We start from the raw sequence: 17658 nt of genomic DNA, 5'->3' as shown, positions 1-17658 counted from the left end.
TCAAGATCTTACTGATATTGAATTTGACAAGGAATGGGAAACATTCCGCAGGACCCAATCCTTCGGCCTGATGGAATTGATTATTAAGAGGAGATCTAAAATTTTAGAAACATTGGCAGCCGAAATTGAACAGATAAAAGAAAAAGTCGATAAACATCTCAAAAATGAAGAGTACAACAAATGGCAAGAGAGACTATGTCATAGTCTAGATAAAATTGAACAAGATATTATCTTCAGAAAAAACTAAAAAATTTACAATATATTAAAACAAAATCAGAAAGGAAATACAAACAGTACTGTACGCCCTATAGTAGATAAAGAAAGAGAAGAATTATCATAATTCACTATTAGAAATAGAAATGGAGAATATGACTCAGTCAACACGGGAAAAAGTCACAATACCCACCAACAATCGGTATGAAGCATTATCTGAACATCATATTTTAGATTACACTCCCCCTCACCACAAAACAATGACACGACAAATACCGAGACAGTCGCCAACATCATAAACACGAATCCGACAAACACCACCAAGGCACAACCCTCCGTACAATCTGAGACGACGCCATTACAATTCAGATCCCTACCACAACAAGGAGCAATACCAAAACACTCGAGAAACAAGGAACTCAAGGACACAGTCTCAATACTATCAAACACCAAGGAGAAATCATTCACCCTATCAACACAGAGAAAAAATAAATTACGGAGAGGGAGACGACAGAAAATATTGAAAAAACTAGCACCAATAGATGAATCAATAAATTCTACTGTAAACTTGAGCTCTAAAGCCCTGACCCATGCAAAAAAAAATCTGTTAAATAAAGGCCTTAAATTTGCGCCAACTAACAAATTGAATAAGTTTAAAGTATATATCGGCATCGAGAAATTTGTGTCTTAAAAAATATTACATAAAAAATCCCATCATCCCAATAGATTCCGCACCCATAAAATATCACTTTAGACATACAGACCTCAGAACTAAAACGAAAAAGTATCCTAGACATGAAATAAGTACAGAAATGTCAACCTTCCGTCAATCCGTAGAGAATGATATCAAGAAAATTAAAGATAAACACCAATTATGTAATCTATCAAAAAATTAGATAGCGGCTATTAAACAATTACAACGAGATAACAATGTAGTTATAAGACCGGCGGATAAAGGGGGAGCAACAGTAATTTTGGAATATAAAAAATATAATTTGTGAGTGTCTAAGGCAGCTCTCGGATACAGATACATATAAGAAATTAACATCTGACCCTACTCAAGAGTATTATAAGAAACTAATTCAACTGTGTGAAAAGGGTATACAATTAAACATCCTATCGGAACAAGAGGGTAAATACATTCAAAATACACAACAACGTATCCCAGTTTTTTACTGTTTACCCAAATTACATAAAGACGCCACGAACCCGCCAGGGCGACCCATCGTCTCTGGAATAGGGTCCATCACATCCAACTTGTCTAAATACATTGATAAGATTATTCAACCCACAGTTAAGAAAACCTCATCACACATCAAAGACACCACCCAGGTGATCCAGATTCTAGAAAATATTAGTTATGACCCCCACTGGATTATCGGAACGTTAGACGTACAATCATTATATACCACCATAGAACATCAATCTGGGATCCAATCAATGGGGAAACAGTTACAAAAAGAAGGTCAGATACCTAGTGAACAAATTGAGTATTTAATGGGATGTGCATCATTCATACTCAATCATAATTATTTCTACTATGAGTCTGACTTCTTTCTACAGATACGTGGGACCGCTATGGGCACCAGGTTCGCCCCCAGTTACGCTAATTTATTTATGTCCCAATGGGAGGACGAGACCATCCAACCAAGACTGGGGTCGGACCTGGTGCTCTGGCGTAGGTATATTGATGATGTGATTTTTATCTGGAAAAATGACACAATTAGCCTCAATACTTTCTTGAAAGAAATTAATAATAACCAATTGTCATGGTCTTACCTTCTTGCTGTTCTCCTTCGTTTGACATGTGCTGGCGGCCATCTAGGTTTCTGGGTTCCTTGTAGCCTCCCACCCTGCGGCTCCTCCTTCCCACTGGGAGGAGCTGGATGCCTAGCTCATATATATAGGAGGTCTGTGGCTTCAGTTCCTTGCTTGGTCCTCCTGTGTTCACATGCTTCTAGACTGCTGCTGCTTCTGGTTCCTGATCCTGGTTTCGTCCGACTACCCTGCTGGTTCCTGATCCTGGTTTCGTCCGACTACCCTGCTGGTTCCTGATCCTGGCTTCATCTGACTACCCTGCTGGTTCCTGATCCTGGCTTCGTCTGACTACCCTTCTGGTTCCTGACCTCTGGCTTCGCAAAGACTCTGCTTCGGTTTCGCCATCCGTTTGGACTTTTGCTTTACAGCTTTATTTTCAATAAAGCCTTCTTATTTTCACTTATCTCTTGTTGTACGTCTGGTTCATGGTTCCGTGACATTAGGACCAAGCCATGAATTCTGACGGTACAGGGCCATCCTCGCTACCCACGCTGGTTGCCAGACTTGATCAGCAGGATCACCTGTTGGGTCGGTTCGCTGTGGCGTTGCAAACCCTGCTTGAACGCACGGCTCATTTCGCTCCCGTTGCCGATGGGTCGGTTGTCGCTCCTGGGCCCGCTCCTACTGCCGCTCCGGTTGTTGCGCCAGAGTCTACCCCGACACCTGTTGTTGCACCTGCGGTGTTTCGGGGTATGACCGGTTCTGCCCCTCTTCCACAGCGCTTTGGGGGAGAGCCAACTCAGTGCCGAGGTTTCCTTAACCAGGTGGGCATTTATTTCGAGTTGCTGCCACATGCCTTTCCTACTGAGAGATCAAAGGTGGGCTTCTTGATCTCGCTGCTCTCGGACAAGGCCTTGGCCTGGGCCAGCCCTTTATGGGAGAACAACAATCCGGTGGTTGCCGAGTTTTCCGGTTTTGTTGCTTCTCTTCGGAAGGTATTCGATGTGCCGGCTCGTGCTGCCTCTGCTGCGAAGCTCCTTTTGTCCATCAGACAGGGTTCACGATCCGTAGCTGAATACGCCATTGAGTTTCGTACCCTGGCAGCAGAGGTGGGCTGGAATAATGAGGCTCTGGTCGCTGCTTTCTCTCATGGTCTCTCGGATGCCTTGAAGGATGAGGTTGCAGCTAAGGACCTACCAGTGGAGCTCGAGTCTCTTATTTCTTTCCTGATTTTGATTGACACCAGACTCAGGGAGAGACCTTCCTTTAAGGAGAGCCTGCGGAGGTTTTCTAACAGATTGGCGCCCACGTTTGCTGTCCCACCCGTGCCTCCCTCTCCTCCCACGCCTCCTGGGGATGACTTGTCTGGGGGTGAACCCATGCAGCTGGGGTTTGCTCGCCTGTCCGAGGGGGAGAGGGTACTCCGGAGACGCGAGGGCCGATGCATGTACTGTGGTCTCGGTGGGCATTTTCGCTTGGCATGTCCGAACCGTCCGGGAAACGCTCGCACCTGAGATCCTGTCGGGGGCAGATCTTGGGTGGAGTCTCCTCGTCCCCGGTTTCCCGTGTTGACAAACCACTGATCACTGTTGTCCTCTCCTGGGTCGGGGGCTCGGTGACGACCCAGGCGTTGGTGGACTCTGGTGCTGGTGGTTTGTTCATTGATAATGTGTTCGCTGCCGCCAATTCCATTCTTCTGCAGGCTCGAGGTTCCCCACTGGCTCTTGAGGCGATAGACGGCAGACCCCTTCTGCCGCCACACGTGACTCATGAGACCCTTCCAGTGGGGATAGCCATTGGTGCCGTTCACAGAGAGTCGGTCTGCCTCCAGGTTATTTCGTCTCCACACTACTCGGTGGTCTTGGGGTACCCCTGGCTCCGGAAGCATAATCCGACTTTCGATTGGAGATCGGCCGAGATCCTCTCGTGGTCACCGCAGTGTGGGGCTAGTTGCATCCATGGGTCTGTCAAGTTGCTGTGTACTTCCTCGGACTCTCTGTTGCCTCCTGAATACGAGGAGTACCGGGATGTATTCGATAAGGTGCGCGCGGTTGCCCTACCTCCGCACCGCCCATACGATTGTGCCATAGAGTTACAATCTGGTGCCGTTCCTCCTTGTGGCAAAGTCTATCCACTGTCGGTAGCGGAGAATGAGGCCATGGAGGAGTACGTGAGGGAGGCGCTTTCACGCGGACACATTCGCAAATTCTCGTCCCCGGCAGGGGCTGGATTTTTCTTTGTGAAAAAGAAGGGCGGTGAGTTGAGGCCTTGCATCGATTACAGGGGTCTCAATCGCATCACGATCAAGAACGCTTACCCGATACCCTTGATTTCCGAGCTGTTCGATCGCCTTAAAGGGGCCACGGTCTTTACCAAACTCGACCTGAGGGCGGCATATAACCTGGTAAGGATCAAGGCGGGCGATGAGTGGAAGACCGCGTTTAACACCAGGACCGGTCATTATGAATCCTTGGTTATGCCCTTTGGGTTGTGCAATGCGCCCGCAGTCTTTCAGAAATTCATCAACAATGTTTTCCGTGACCTGTTGCAGCAGTGTGTGGTGGTCTATTTGGATGACATCTTGGTATATTCTGAATCCATGGAGGCCCACATTCTGGATGTCAGACGAGTGTTGCAACGGTTACGAGAGAACAAGCTGTTCGGTAAGCTTGAGAAATGCGAATTTCACCGATCCCAGGTAACCTTCTTAGGTTACATCATTTCCGCTGAGGGGTTCTCCATGGATCCTGAGAAGGTTTCGGCTGTCTTACAGTGGCCCCAGCCCAGTGGTCTTCGTTCCCTGCAGCGCTTTTTGGGCTTCGCCAATTATTATCGGAAGTTCATCAGGGACTTTTCCATGCTAGCCAAGCCTCTCACGGATCTGACCAGGAAGGGCAGTAATTCCCAGGTCTGGCCGCTCGAGGCCATCCGAGCTTTTGAGGCTCTAAAGTCCGCCTTTGTGTCGGCTCCGATTCTGTCGCATCCCAACCCTGGGTTGCCCTTTGTCCTCGAGGTGGACGCGTCTGAGACGGGAGTAGGCGCCCTTCTGTCTCAGCGTAGAACACCAGAGGGTCCTCTGCTTCCTTGTGGGTTTTACTCCCGGAAACTGTCTTCCGCGGAGTGCAACTATCAGATTGGTGACAGGGAGTTATTGGCCATCGTGCAAGCCCTTAAAGAATGGAGGAACTTGCTCGAGGGTTCGGTGGTTCCGGTCCTCATCCTGACGGACCACAAGAATCTGACCTACCTTTCTGAGGCCAAGAGATTGACACCACGTCAGGCCAGATGGGCTCTGTTCTTGTCACGTTTTAATTACGTGGTCTCCTACCTACCCGGTTCCAAGAACATCAGGGCGGATGCCTTATCAAGGCAGTACTCCGAGCTGTCCAGGGAGGAGTCGATTCCGACTTCGGTCATACCTCCGAATCAGATCTTGGCCGCCATTCGCACCAGCCTGACCTCTCCCCTGGGTGAGCAGATTTTGGCGGCTCAATCTGGTGCTCCCTCTGGGAGACCCAACGGCAGATGTTTTGTGCCTGAGGAGTTGCGCACTCGGTTGTTGCGAACCTACCATAACTCCAAGACCGCGGGGCATCCTGGAAAGAATCAGCTGTCCTGGGCTGTTTCACGTCTGTTCTGGTGGCCTTCCCTACGTTCCGACATCGCCGCATATGTAGCGGCATGCTCCGTTTGTGCCCAGAGTAAGTCCCCTCGGCACCTTCCGTTGGGCCTTCTGCAACCCATAGCCACCGGGGAGCGCCCATGGTCACACCTGGGGATGGATTTCATTGTGGACCTTCCTGCATCCCGAGGCCATACGGTCATTCTCATGATTGTGGATCGGTTTTCCAAAATGTGCCACTGTGTTCCTCTCAAGAAGTTACCCTCTGCACAAGAGTTGGCCACGATTTTTGCCAGGGAGGTCTTCCGGTTGCACGGTTTGCCCAAGGAGATTGTGTCGGATCGGGGGAGTCAGTTTGTGTCCAGGTTCTGGCGCGCCTTTTGTTCCCAGTTGGGGATTCATCTCCCCTTCTCCTCGGCCTACCACCCTCAGTCCAATGGGGCCGCAGAACGATCCAATCAGGCCTTGGAGCAATTCCTTCGTTGCTATGTCTCCGATCACCAAGACAATTGGGTTGACCTCCTGCCTTGGGCTGAGTTTGCCAGGAACACGGCGGTGAACTCTTCCTCTGGGACGTCTCCCTTCATGGCCAATTATGGGTTCCAACCTGCCGTGTTACCGGAGGTATTCTCTCCCCAGGATATTCCGGCTGTGGAGGATCACCTTTCCGTCCTACGTGCTTCTTGGGTACTGATCCAGAAGTCCCTTGAGGTCTCTGCGCAGCGCCAGAGACTCCAGGCTGATCGCAGACGAGCGCCTGCTCCTTCCTACCAGGTCGGAGACCGTGTATGGTTGTCCACCCGCAACCTTAACCTTCGAGTGCCCACTCCCAAGCTGGCGCCTCGCTTTGTTGGTCCCTTCCGAGTGCTTCGCAGGGTAAACCCGGTAGCCTATGCCCTTGCGCTTCCTCCTGGCATGCGGATCTCCAACGTGTTTCATGTCTCCCTGTTGAAGCCACTGGTCTGTAATCGTTTCACTTCCTCGGTTCCTCTGCCTCGTCCGGTCCAAGTGGGTAATCGTGAGGAGTATGAGGTGAGCAATATCCTGGACTCACGCCTGGTCCGCGGTCGGGTGCAGTTTTTGGTCCATTGGCGTGGTTATGGTCCAGAGGAGCGTTCCTGGGTTCCCTCCGCAGATGTCCATGCTCCTGCCTTGCTCCGAGCCTTCCACGCACGCTTCCCTCAGAAACCGTTCTTTACTCCGCGGAGGAGGGGCCCTTGAGGGGGAGGTACTGTCATGGTCTTACCTTCTTGCTGTTCTCCTTCGTTTGACATGTGCTGGCGGCCATCTTGGTTTCTGGGTTCCTTGTAGCCTCCCACCCTGCGGCTCCTCCTTCCCACTGGGAGGAGCTGGATGCCTAGCTCATATATATAGGAGGTCTGTGGCTTCAGTTCCTTGCTTGGTCCTCCTGTGTTCACATGCTTCTAGACTGCTGCTGCTTCTGGTTCCTGATCCTGGTTTCGTCCGACTACCCTGCTGGTTCCTGATCCTGGTTTCGTCCGACTACCCTGCTGGTTCCTGATCCTGGCTTCATCTGACTACCCTGCTGGTTCCTGATCCTGGCTTCGTCTGACTACCCTTCTGGTTCCTGACCTCTGGCTTCGCAAAGACTCTGCTTCGGTTTCGCCATCCGTTTGGACTTTTGCTTTACAGCTTTATTTTCAATAAAGCCTTCTTATTTTCACTTATCTCTTGTTGTACGTCTGGTTCATGGTTCCGTGACACCAATATAACTTATATTTTTCAGCAAATACTAGTCAAACTTCTGTAGTGTTTTTGGATATAGAAGTTTTAGTTAACAATAACAACCTTTTCTGCAAAACTCATCAGAAAGAGGTCTCCAAGAACAACTACATATTTTTTGATAGCTGCCACTTACCTCAATGGCTGTTGAATATCCCTCAGGGACAATTCAGACGTGTTTAGAGAAATTGCACCCATACCGAGACTTTTGAGATAGAAGCACAGAGAATGAAAGATCAATTTCAGAAGAAAAAATATCCCTTATCACTACTGGATAAATCAGTAGAAAGAATCCGTCCGTTGGATCGTCAATCTTTTTTTGAAGAAAAAATCTAAACTGATGAACCCCAAACTAACATTATAGACAATACCATTAGATTAATTCTACCATTCAATCCTCAACACAAGAAAATAAAATCGATTATCCAAAAACACTGGCATTTTATTCAAAGTAATAAAGTGTTAGGTCCATCAACACCTGATACACCAAATATCACATTTACCAAGGCCCCTAATTTAAATTTACTGGTAGCTCCTACAGTCAAAATGAAAAGTACCATAAATGCAAAAACACCTACTTTAACAGGTTGGATGGGCCTTTCAGGTTTTCATCGGTGCGGCAGATGTATGGTGTCTGATGAAGTTTCCAAAGACCACTCACTCCATTACATCTTCTGCAAATAGTCATGTACACAAAATAAGAGACTTTAGAACATGTGACACTAGTAGCGTAATATACATGTTTCAATGTCCGTGTAAGCTACAATATGTGGGGAGGACAAAAAGGCCCCTCAAAAAACGCATCGCCGAACATATAAATAATATTTAAAAAGGGTACGACAACCACTCTTTGTCTAAACATTACAAAACACATCATAATCAGGATCCGGCAGGTTCAATATTTACTGTGCTTGAAAAGGTCCCTATACATTGGAGAGGAGGTTATCACATCTTCAGAATGTCTAGGCTTGAATCGAAAAGAATTTACGAACTAGGCACCCTCCTCCCCAATGGACTTAATGCCAACCTGGATATTTTTGGCTTCCTTGCTGATGTGAAATAGCAGTCAGTCTGTTTTTCCAGCACTGCTATCTCCCCTCCGCATCTAGCGTCCACATCCATACTTCCATCAATATGTCTTCGACGTTATAGATGTTTTTAGTCTCCCACTAATTACCCTCCATTAACATTACTATTGTAAGAATTATGGGTGACTCCAACATATAGTACACATAATACTATATAGTATGATATTTTGTATCTGTTCCTATTTTATTATTAACAATATTTTTATTTATGTCTATAGCGATCATAATACCTTTTAAATTAGCTATATATTCAAACCATAAGACTGTATATTGCAAATGAATTGTCTATTGAAAAAGCCGTATCAAAATCGCAATGCGTTTTTTGTCCATTTGCACCTACATTCGATTTCTTACATTGCTATCATATTTATATTTTTATCAAGTATGTCCTTTATAAAATACTATCTATTAATATTACTGTTTACAAGAAAGATTATCGATTGCAACATATATTATAAAACATTGTATGACAGGATATATTTATATTTTTATTTTAATATTTTTATTTTACTATTTCATTATTAATATCCTTTTTTATTTATGTCTATAGCTATCATATAATCGCATTAAATCCGCTATATGTCTAGATCAGAATATTGTCTATTATGAACTAATTGTATATGAATAGCCGCACTAAAACCGCAATGTGTTCTGCCAGACTATACTTATTCTTGATATAGCCATGATATCTGCAGCAGAAGAGTGAATCCATAGCAGGTTTTCTATGTGAATCCATAGCAGGTTGTGGTTAGATTTTTGCACTTGTAATAATTTTTATATTTTTTCCTACACACCAAACCCAGGAGGTCCCACTGTGGATGGCCTTTTAACTATCTTTCTTTGCAGGTTCACATATCCTTGCACTTATTATATTGTGGCGTTACTGCAACAGATCAATTCACTTATTTACTCACTTATATCTATTTATAAATAATTTATTATTAGTTTGCTGGCACAATATTTGTTTTATTAGAGATTACTATCCCAGGGACTGTATCACACCAAAGCCCATATTCCACTACGATCACCATATATCAAGACCTCCATTGAAAAATATCTTGAATATCAGCGATCATACACAGTATTTGAATAGATTGTTTTATATGTATAATTAACATTGAATACTATACACAAGGAAGCCTCTGTGTGTGTATGTATATACATATATATACTTTCATATCAGGTGTGCACAACCAATATACATATTATATCTATTTTCTACTTTATAGACGGGGTGTGTCTATACCGGTTGGAGCACCCGCCCCATATATAACAACGAGGTGAGCCGTCACAACCCAATATACACTGCTCAAAAAAATAAAGGGAACACAAAAATAACACATCCTAGATCTGAATTAATTAAATATTCTTCTGAAATACTTTGTTCTTTACATAGTTGAATGTGCTGACAACAAAATCACACAAAAATAAAAAAATGGAAATCAAATTTTTCAACCCATGGAGGTCTGGATTTGGAGTCACACTCAAAATTTAAGTGGAAAAACACACTACAGGCTGATCCAACTTTGATGTAATGTCCTTAAAACAAGTCAAAATGAGGTTCAGTAGTGTGTGTGGCCTCCACGTGCCTGTATGACCTCCCTACAACGCCTGTGCATGCTCCTGATGAGGTGGCGGACGGTCTCCTGAGGGATCTCCTCCCAGACCTGGACTAAAGCATCTGCCAACTCCTGGACAGTCTGTGGTGCAACGTGACGTTGGTGGATAGAGCGAGACATGATGTCCCAGATGTGCTCAATTGGATTCAGGTCTGGGGAACGGGCGGGCCAGTCCAAAGCATCAATACCTTCGTCTTGCAGGAACTGCTGACACACTCCAGCCACATGAGGTCTAGCATTGTCTTGCATTAGGAGGAACCCAGGGCCAACCGCACCAGCATATGGTCTCACAAGGGGTCTGAGGATCTCATCTCGGTACCTAATGGCAGTCAGGCTACCTCTGGCGAGCACATGGAGGGCTGTGCGGCCCTCCAAAGAAATGCCACCCCACACCATTACTGACCCAATGCCAAACCGGTCATGCTGGAGGATGTTGCAGGCAGCAGAACGTTCTCCACGGCGTCTCCAGACTCTGTCACGTCTGTCACATGTGCTCAGTGTGAACCTGCTTTCATCTGTGAAGAGCACAGGGCGCCAGTGGCGAATTTGCCAATCTTGGTGTTCTCTGGCAAATTCCAAACGTCCTGCACGGTGTTGGGCTGTAAGCACAACCCCCACCTGTGGACGTCAGGCCCTCATATCACCCTCATGGAGTCTGTTTCTGACCGTTTGAGCAGACACATGCACATTTGTGGCCTGCTGGAGGTCATTTTGCAGGGCTCTGGCAGTGCTCCTCCTGTTCCTCCTTGCACAAAGGCGGAGGTAGCGGTCCCGCTGCTGGGTTGTTGCCCTCCTACGGCCTCCTCCACGTCTCCTGATGTACTGGCCTGTCTCCTGGTAGCGCCTCCATGCTCTGGACACTACGCTGACAGACACAGCAAACCTTCTTGCCACAGCTCGCATTGATGTGCCATCCTGGATAAGATGCACTACCTGAGCCACTTGTGTGGGTTGTAGACTCCGTCTCATGCTACCACTAGAGTGAAAGCACCGCCAGCATTCAAAAGTGACCAAAACATCAGCCAGGAAGCATAGGAACTGAGAAGTGGTCTGTGGTTACCACCTGCAGAACCACTCCTTTATTGGGGGTGTCTTACTAATTGCCTATAATTTCCACCTGTTGTCTATCCCATTTGCACAACAGCATGAGAAATTGATTGTCACTCAGTGTTGCTTCCTAAGTGGACAGTTTGATTTCACAGAAGTGTGATTGACTTGGAGTTACATTGTGTTGTTTAAGTGTTCCCTTTATTTTTTGGAGCAGTGTACTTTGTTTCCTTGAGAATATGAATATATAGCACTATATTCTAAATCTTTGCGAATTCTCAAAGTGGCGATATTCGCTATTAAAATTTGCAATTCGAATATTCGCGCCCAACACGATTAGCTATAAGTTAGCAAAGAGTACAATTTATGTAAGAACTGACATCTCGATTCCCTCAGGTTATTAGACAGTTTTCTATGTCTTTTCATTTCCGTTGCATTTTGGTGTAATCTGTATAATTGAAAAAAATACCATGATACCTGTAAATCACATGTTGCCTTATGTATACTTGATGGTATTTCAATAAAAACAAATGTTTCAAACAAAAAAAAAAAAATAGGTCATCAAGAACACAGTACGGGGGTCTGATTCCCAGCACCTCTGCCGTTCAGCTGTTTGAAGAGACTGTGGTGCTTGTACCAGCGCAGTGTTCTCTTCACTGTTTACCTGCACACCGTATATACTGCAAAGGCAGGCAGGTGTAATTACAGCTCCTCCATCACACTCACTTGAATGGGACAGAACAGTTGTAGTTGTCCTGTTCAAGTGAATGGGAAGGAGCAGGGCCAGGATGAGGTATTTCGTTGCCCTAGGCGGAGCAGGCAAATTGCGCCATCCCCGAAGCAATTTATTGGGACCTGACCTTCTAAGTGTACAGCCAATTGGTCAAGTTTCAGCATGCAAAACAAAATCAGGAGTGGAACATGAGAGGAGAGAAAGTGTACTGGACAGGTACAATTTCTACTGTGTGGCCATACCCTAATAAAGAGATTAAAACACATTTTAAAAAAAAGCAGTCAAGGGCAGATCCAGTGACTTATGGCTGTATTACACCATCAGATTATCTGACAGATTTTCTGACCAATCATTGGTCAGATGCCTATTTACACACACAGATCTTTTGTTATACACACCAACCATTGGTCTGATTGGACAGAAATTGGTCAGATAATCTGTTGGTGTAATACAGCTCTTACAGGTGTTGTCTCCATGGATTTGAGACCAATTAGTAATGAGTTACGGGAATGGATCAAGGCAACAATGAGAGTTTTTGTTGTTTCCACAGTAAGGAAGTGACGAATTCTAGAGATGCTTTTGAGGTGCAGGTGGCATGAGTGGGTAAGAGATTGAATATAGAGGTGAATGAAAGATCAATGTCAAGCATAACACCGAGACAGCAGGCATGCTGCCTAGGCATGATGGTAGTGTCGCACACTGAGATGGAGATATCAAGTTTAGGTAGGTTAGTAGATGGAGGAAACGCCAGAAGTTCAGTTTTGAAAAGATTCAGTTTCAGACAGAGAGAGGACATGATGTTAGAGACAGTGGACAGTCACTGGTGTTCTGTAGTAAAGCAGGGGTGATGTCACAGTATGATCTGTGGCCTGTGTTGCCGCGTTCCAGCACAGGTGGTCCTGATGACATCGCGGCCCCTGTGTTGGGTCTTGTGCAATGACATGATCACAAGAGACCTAGTGCAGGAGGTTGCAGTGATGTCATAGAGACCTCTTGTTCCATTCTACTGCCTCATAGGCTTCAGGCAGTGATTGCCCCTTTATGGGTAGCGAGGTGGCGCCCTAGGTGGGTGCCTACCTGTCGTCATGGCCCTGAGTAGGAATAGCTGTAGTTACACTGCACGTCCACTGCAATGTCGACGGCAAGCAGGTAAATAGTGAAGAGAACACAGCTCTCGGACGAAACCCATAGTCTCTTCAAACAGCTGATTGGCAGGGTGCCGGAGAGTCAGACCCCCACCCCTGATCTGATATTGATGACCTATCCTGAGGTCAGCAATATGGGAAAACTGGACATCTCCTATACACAGGATATGGCCATAAATGTCTGATGTAGTCTAGTGGTGTATGTGATCAAGGAAAGGATTTTAGCAGCTCTCACCTCTGGTCACCTGCCTGAAGCACGGAAAGGGAAGTGGCTTGAACCTAGCCACACTTGAAAAGTCCAAGAAGAAAAAGAAAAGTTGATTCCAGCTTCAGAATATAAAAAGTTTTCTTTATTCGGCTTGTAATAAAATCCAATCCAACAAAAATGTCACATGGAGAGACACAAGATTGTGACGCATTTCGGGCTGTAGTATTGAGCCCTTCTTCAAGACAATCTAGTGGTGTACAACCCTTGGCACTCCTACCACTCACAAAAATAGGGATTGTGTGCCTCAGTTTTCAATGGAGGAGTGGTAGAGCATGCACACTGCCACTCTATTCAAAGTCTATGATACTACCGGAGATAGCTGAATACAGCCCTTGGCTGCCTCTGGCAGTCCCATAGAGATCCTATTAGTCGCACTCCCACTGAACACATACTGAGCATATCTTCTGGGCAGCCCCTTTTAAGTCCCTATTACACGGACTGAGTATCGTACAGATTCTCTTGCATGCAAGGGAAAATAAAGGAAAATCGTGTGATGCAATAAGTATGAACGATTCAAAGATGAGTGACAAATTACTCATTTCTCCTCCATCATGCTCTTTCAGCATGCTAAAAAATTATCGCTCCTCATTAATAGATCCGTTCATATAATATAAAGTTGTCTACTCGCTAACAGTCTCATACATGCCTTTTGACCAAGCATCTGTCCCCTATCTCTATATGTAATAACAAGGAACTATTTAAAAGTAAATGAGTAACGACCGCAAGTACAAATGATTGTCTATATGTATATGTGAAATTTTCGGAGTTAACAAATCGCTACATCTTCGATCGTTTATCGTGATCTGTATGACATCTGCTGGTGTAATACAGTCCTGATCAAAAGTTTAAGACCACTTGAAAAATGGCAAAAAAATCATATTTAGCATGGCTGGATCTTAACAAGGTTCCAAGTAGAGCTTCAACATGCAACAAGAAGAAATGGGAGTGAGACAAAACATTTTTTGAGCATTCAATTTAATGAAAACAACGAATAAACTGAAACAGGCTGTTTTTCAGCTGATCAAAAGTTTAGGACCACACCTTAAAAAAAAAACAACTAAACCCCCCAAAACTGAAATCTAACTTCGAAACATGAACTCAGTAATGAGTATCTCTGCCGTTATTGTTTATCACTTCAAAAATTTGTTTCGGCATGCTTGATGCAAGCGTTTCCATGAGGTGAGTGGGAACATTTCTCCAAGTGGTGAAGATGGCCGCACGAAGGCCATCTACTGTCTGGAACTGTTGTCCATTTTTGTAAACTTCCCTTGCCATCCATCCTCAAAGGTTCTCAATTGGATTTAGATCAGGGGAACCAAAAGAGTGATGGGCCAAAAGAGTGATGTTATTCTCCTGGAAGAAGTCCCTTGTCCTGCGGGCATTGTGTACTGTAGCGTTGTCCTGTTGAAAAACCCAGTCGTTACCGTACAGACGAGGGCCCTCAGTCATGAGGAATGCTCTCTGCAACATCTGGACATAGCCAGCGGCCGTTTGACGCCCCTGCACTTCCTGAAGCTCCCTTGTTCCACTGAAGGAAAAAGCACCCCAGACAATTATGGCACCCCCTCCACTGTGGCGCGTAGAAAACATCTCAGGTGGGATCTGCTTGTCATGCCAGTAATGTTGGAAACCATCAGGACCATCAAGGTTAAATTTTTTCTCATCAGAGAATAAAACTTTCTTCCACCTTTGAATGTCCCATGTTTGGTGCTCTCTTGCAAAGTCCAAACGAGCAGTTCTGTGGCGTTCAAGGAGACGAGGTCTTTGAAGACGTTTTTTGTTTTTGAAGCCCTTCAGTTTCAGATGCCGTCTGATGGTTATGGGCTGCAGTCAGCACCAGTAAGGGCCTTAATTTGGGTTGAGGATCGTCCAGTGTCTTGACGGACAGCCAATTGGATCCACCGGCTCAGTGCTTATGAAATTTTTTTGGGTCTTCCACTTGACTTTTTTGTTCCAAAACCCTCAGGATCATTTAAGAAATTCCAAATGACTGTCTTACTGCGTCCCACCTCAGCAGCGATGGCACGCTGTGAGAGACCCTGCTTATGCAGTTCAACAACCCGACCAAGTTCAAAAAGGGAGAGTTTTTTTGCCTTTGCCATCACAACGTGTGACTACCTGACAGAAAATGACAATGAATCCACATCTTTGCACAGATTTGGCCTATTTGGCATTTTCAATTAATTGAATGCTCAAAAAATGTTTTGTCTCACTCTCATTTCTTTTTGTTGCATGTTGAAGCTCTACTTGGAACCTTGTTAAGATCCAGCCATGCTAAATATGATTTTTTGCCATTTTTCAAGTGGTCTTAAACTATTGATCAGGACTATAGTACCTTTAGACAAACCTCGGTTTAATATATGTAAATTTGGTTCCATCCTTGTTGGTGAACCTTGTTAACCTGATTGTGTATAATCGGATTGTTTGCATTGTCATGTTTTTCACACATTTTCTTAACCATTTCCAGACCGGGCCATTTACCCCCTTCCTGACCAGGCCTAATTTAGCAAATCTGACATGTGTCACTTTATGTGGTAATAACTTTGGAACGCTTTTACTTATCCAAGCCATTCAAAGACAGTTTTCTCGTGACACATTGTGCTTCATGTTAATGGTAAATTTAAGTCAATATGTTTTACCTTTATTTATAAAAAAAAAATCCCAAAGTTAACAAAAATTTTAAAAAATTCACTGTTTTCTAAATTTTAATCTCTCTGCTTTTAAAACAGAAAGTGATACCTGATGCATCATTTTGTAAATGTCATTTTATTTTTTTAAGACGTTAGAAGGCTTAGAATTTTAGAAGCAATTCTTAAAATTTTTAAGAAAATTTCTAAAACCCACCTTTTAATGACCAGTTCAGGTCTGAAGTCACTTTGTGGGGCTTACACAGTGGAAACCCCCCCCCCCCCCATAAATGACCCCATTGTAGGAATACACTCCTCAAGGGACTTAAAACTGATTTTACAAACTTTGTTAACCCTTTAAGTGAAAAATGGAGATGACATTTTTAAATTTAACTTTTTTGGCAGATTTTCCATTTTAATCCATTTTTTTCTTTAACACATCGAGGGTTAACAGCCAAACAAAACATTATGTTTACTACCCTGATTCTGCGGTTTACATAAACACCCCACATGTGGTTGTAAACTGATGTAAGGGCACACGGCAGGGCGCAGAATAAAAGAAGTGCCATATGGTTATTCGAAGGCAGATTTTGCTGAACTGGTTTTCAGATGCCATGTTCCATTTGAAGCCCCCCTGATGCACCCTTAAAGTAGAAACTCTCCAAAACTGAACCCATTTTGGAAACTAGGGGATAATGTGCCAGTTTTATTGGTACTATTTTGGGGTACATATGATTTTTAATTGCTCTATATTACATTTTTCGTGAAGCTTTTTTAATTTTTTATTAATAAAATACTTAGGTTTTTTATTTTTTTATTTTTTATTTTAACTTTGCGTCTGCCATAAAGTCATACAAGACCTCGGGGGGGACATTTAACTTCCCTTTTTTTACTATTGACTTACAGGAGAAATACACCTCCCAGAGAGGCTATACAGCGATGTACAGCCTCGGTGCAGTGCTGATCGAGGTCTGTGGAAGACCCGACAGCTTCTGCATTTTCCCGTGACCACCGGGCCGGGACAGGAAGCACATAGCGCTTCCTGATCTGTATACACAATTCTCGCTAAGCGCTGTGTATACAGCGATCTAAAAGGCAGGGACACCTGGGAACTGTCCCTGCCTTCCCTCTGGGTTGCCCTGCTGTCACTGACAGCGGGCCCCCTGCTCGGCAGCTGCACGATTAGCGTGCCGCTGCCATCTCTGAATGGACGTTTTAGAACAACCGCCCATAAGACATTTATATCCTATGGGCGGTCGGGAAGTGGTTAAATTTGTGTAATGTTGGTCATTATCATGATCAGCTAGTAATACACTATGACACAACAGATAATTTATTGGGTTTTGATTTTCCTTTAAAAACATGGCAACAGATATCTTTTGTGGGTGTTACCACATTGGCACAACAAAATTGCAAGGCTCAAGAGAAAAGTGAAAGCTCATTCCCCCTCATAGGAAGCACAAAGGAAGCGAGGGTAAGACAGCACTACTCACTGAGACATCTCAGAAGGACCATTTGGTGGCGGTGCCTGCAGTGTTAAGTCCCGACCTGCTGGACTCCCCAATATCAAAAGATTAGAAGAAACTGCAGCACTCTAAGTCTTCAGGAAGTTTCCGTGTTTATTTTCACCACAAAGCTTGTTTTCACCACAAAGCAGAAACTTCCTGAAGACTTAGAGTGCCGCAGTTTCTTCTAATCTTCTGTTTTAAAGCTCATTGGGCCCCATAGCAAGAATCTGAATTGGGCCCCCATGCTCTACTCCCTCCCACTACCCACTTAGGCTCTGGTAGAACAG

The 17658-nt window shown here is 44.7% G+C and overlaps 1 protein-coding gene across 5 annotated transcripts in view; it reads left to right on the top strand.

The window, feature by feature from the left end:
* Positions 1 to 17658, top strand: part of SKAP1 (src kinase associated phosphoprotein 1) — a 624187-nt gene that overhangs the window by 426232 nt on the left and 180297 nt on the right. The window lies entirely within an intron of this gene.

Source organism: Bufo bufo, chromosome 6, assembly GCF_905171765.1.
Source record: "Bufo bufo chromosome 6, aBufBuf1.1, whole genome shotgun sequence".
Lineage (NCBI taxonomy): Eukaryota > Metazoa > Chordata > Amphibia > Anura > Bufonidae > Bufo > Bufo bufo.
The sequence above is the reverse complement of the archived record's forward strand: the minus strand, read 5'-3'. Positions and strand labels throughout refer to the sequence as shown.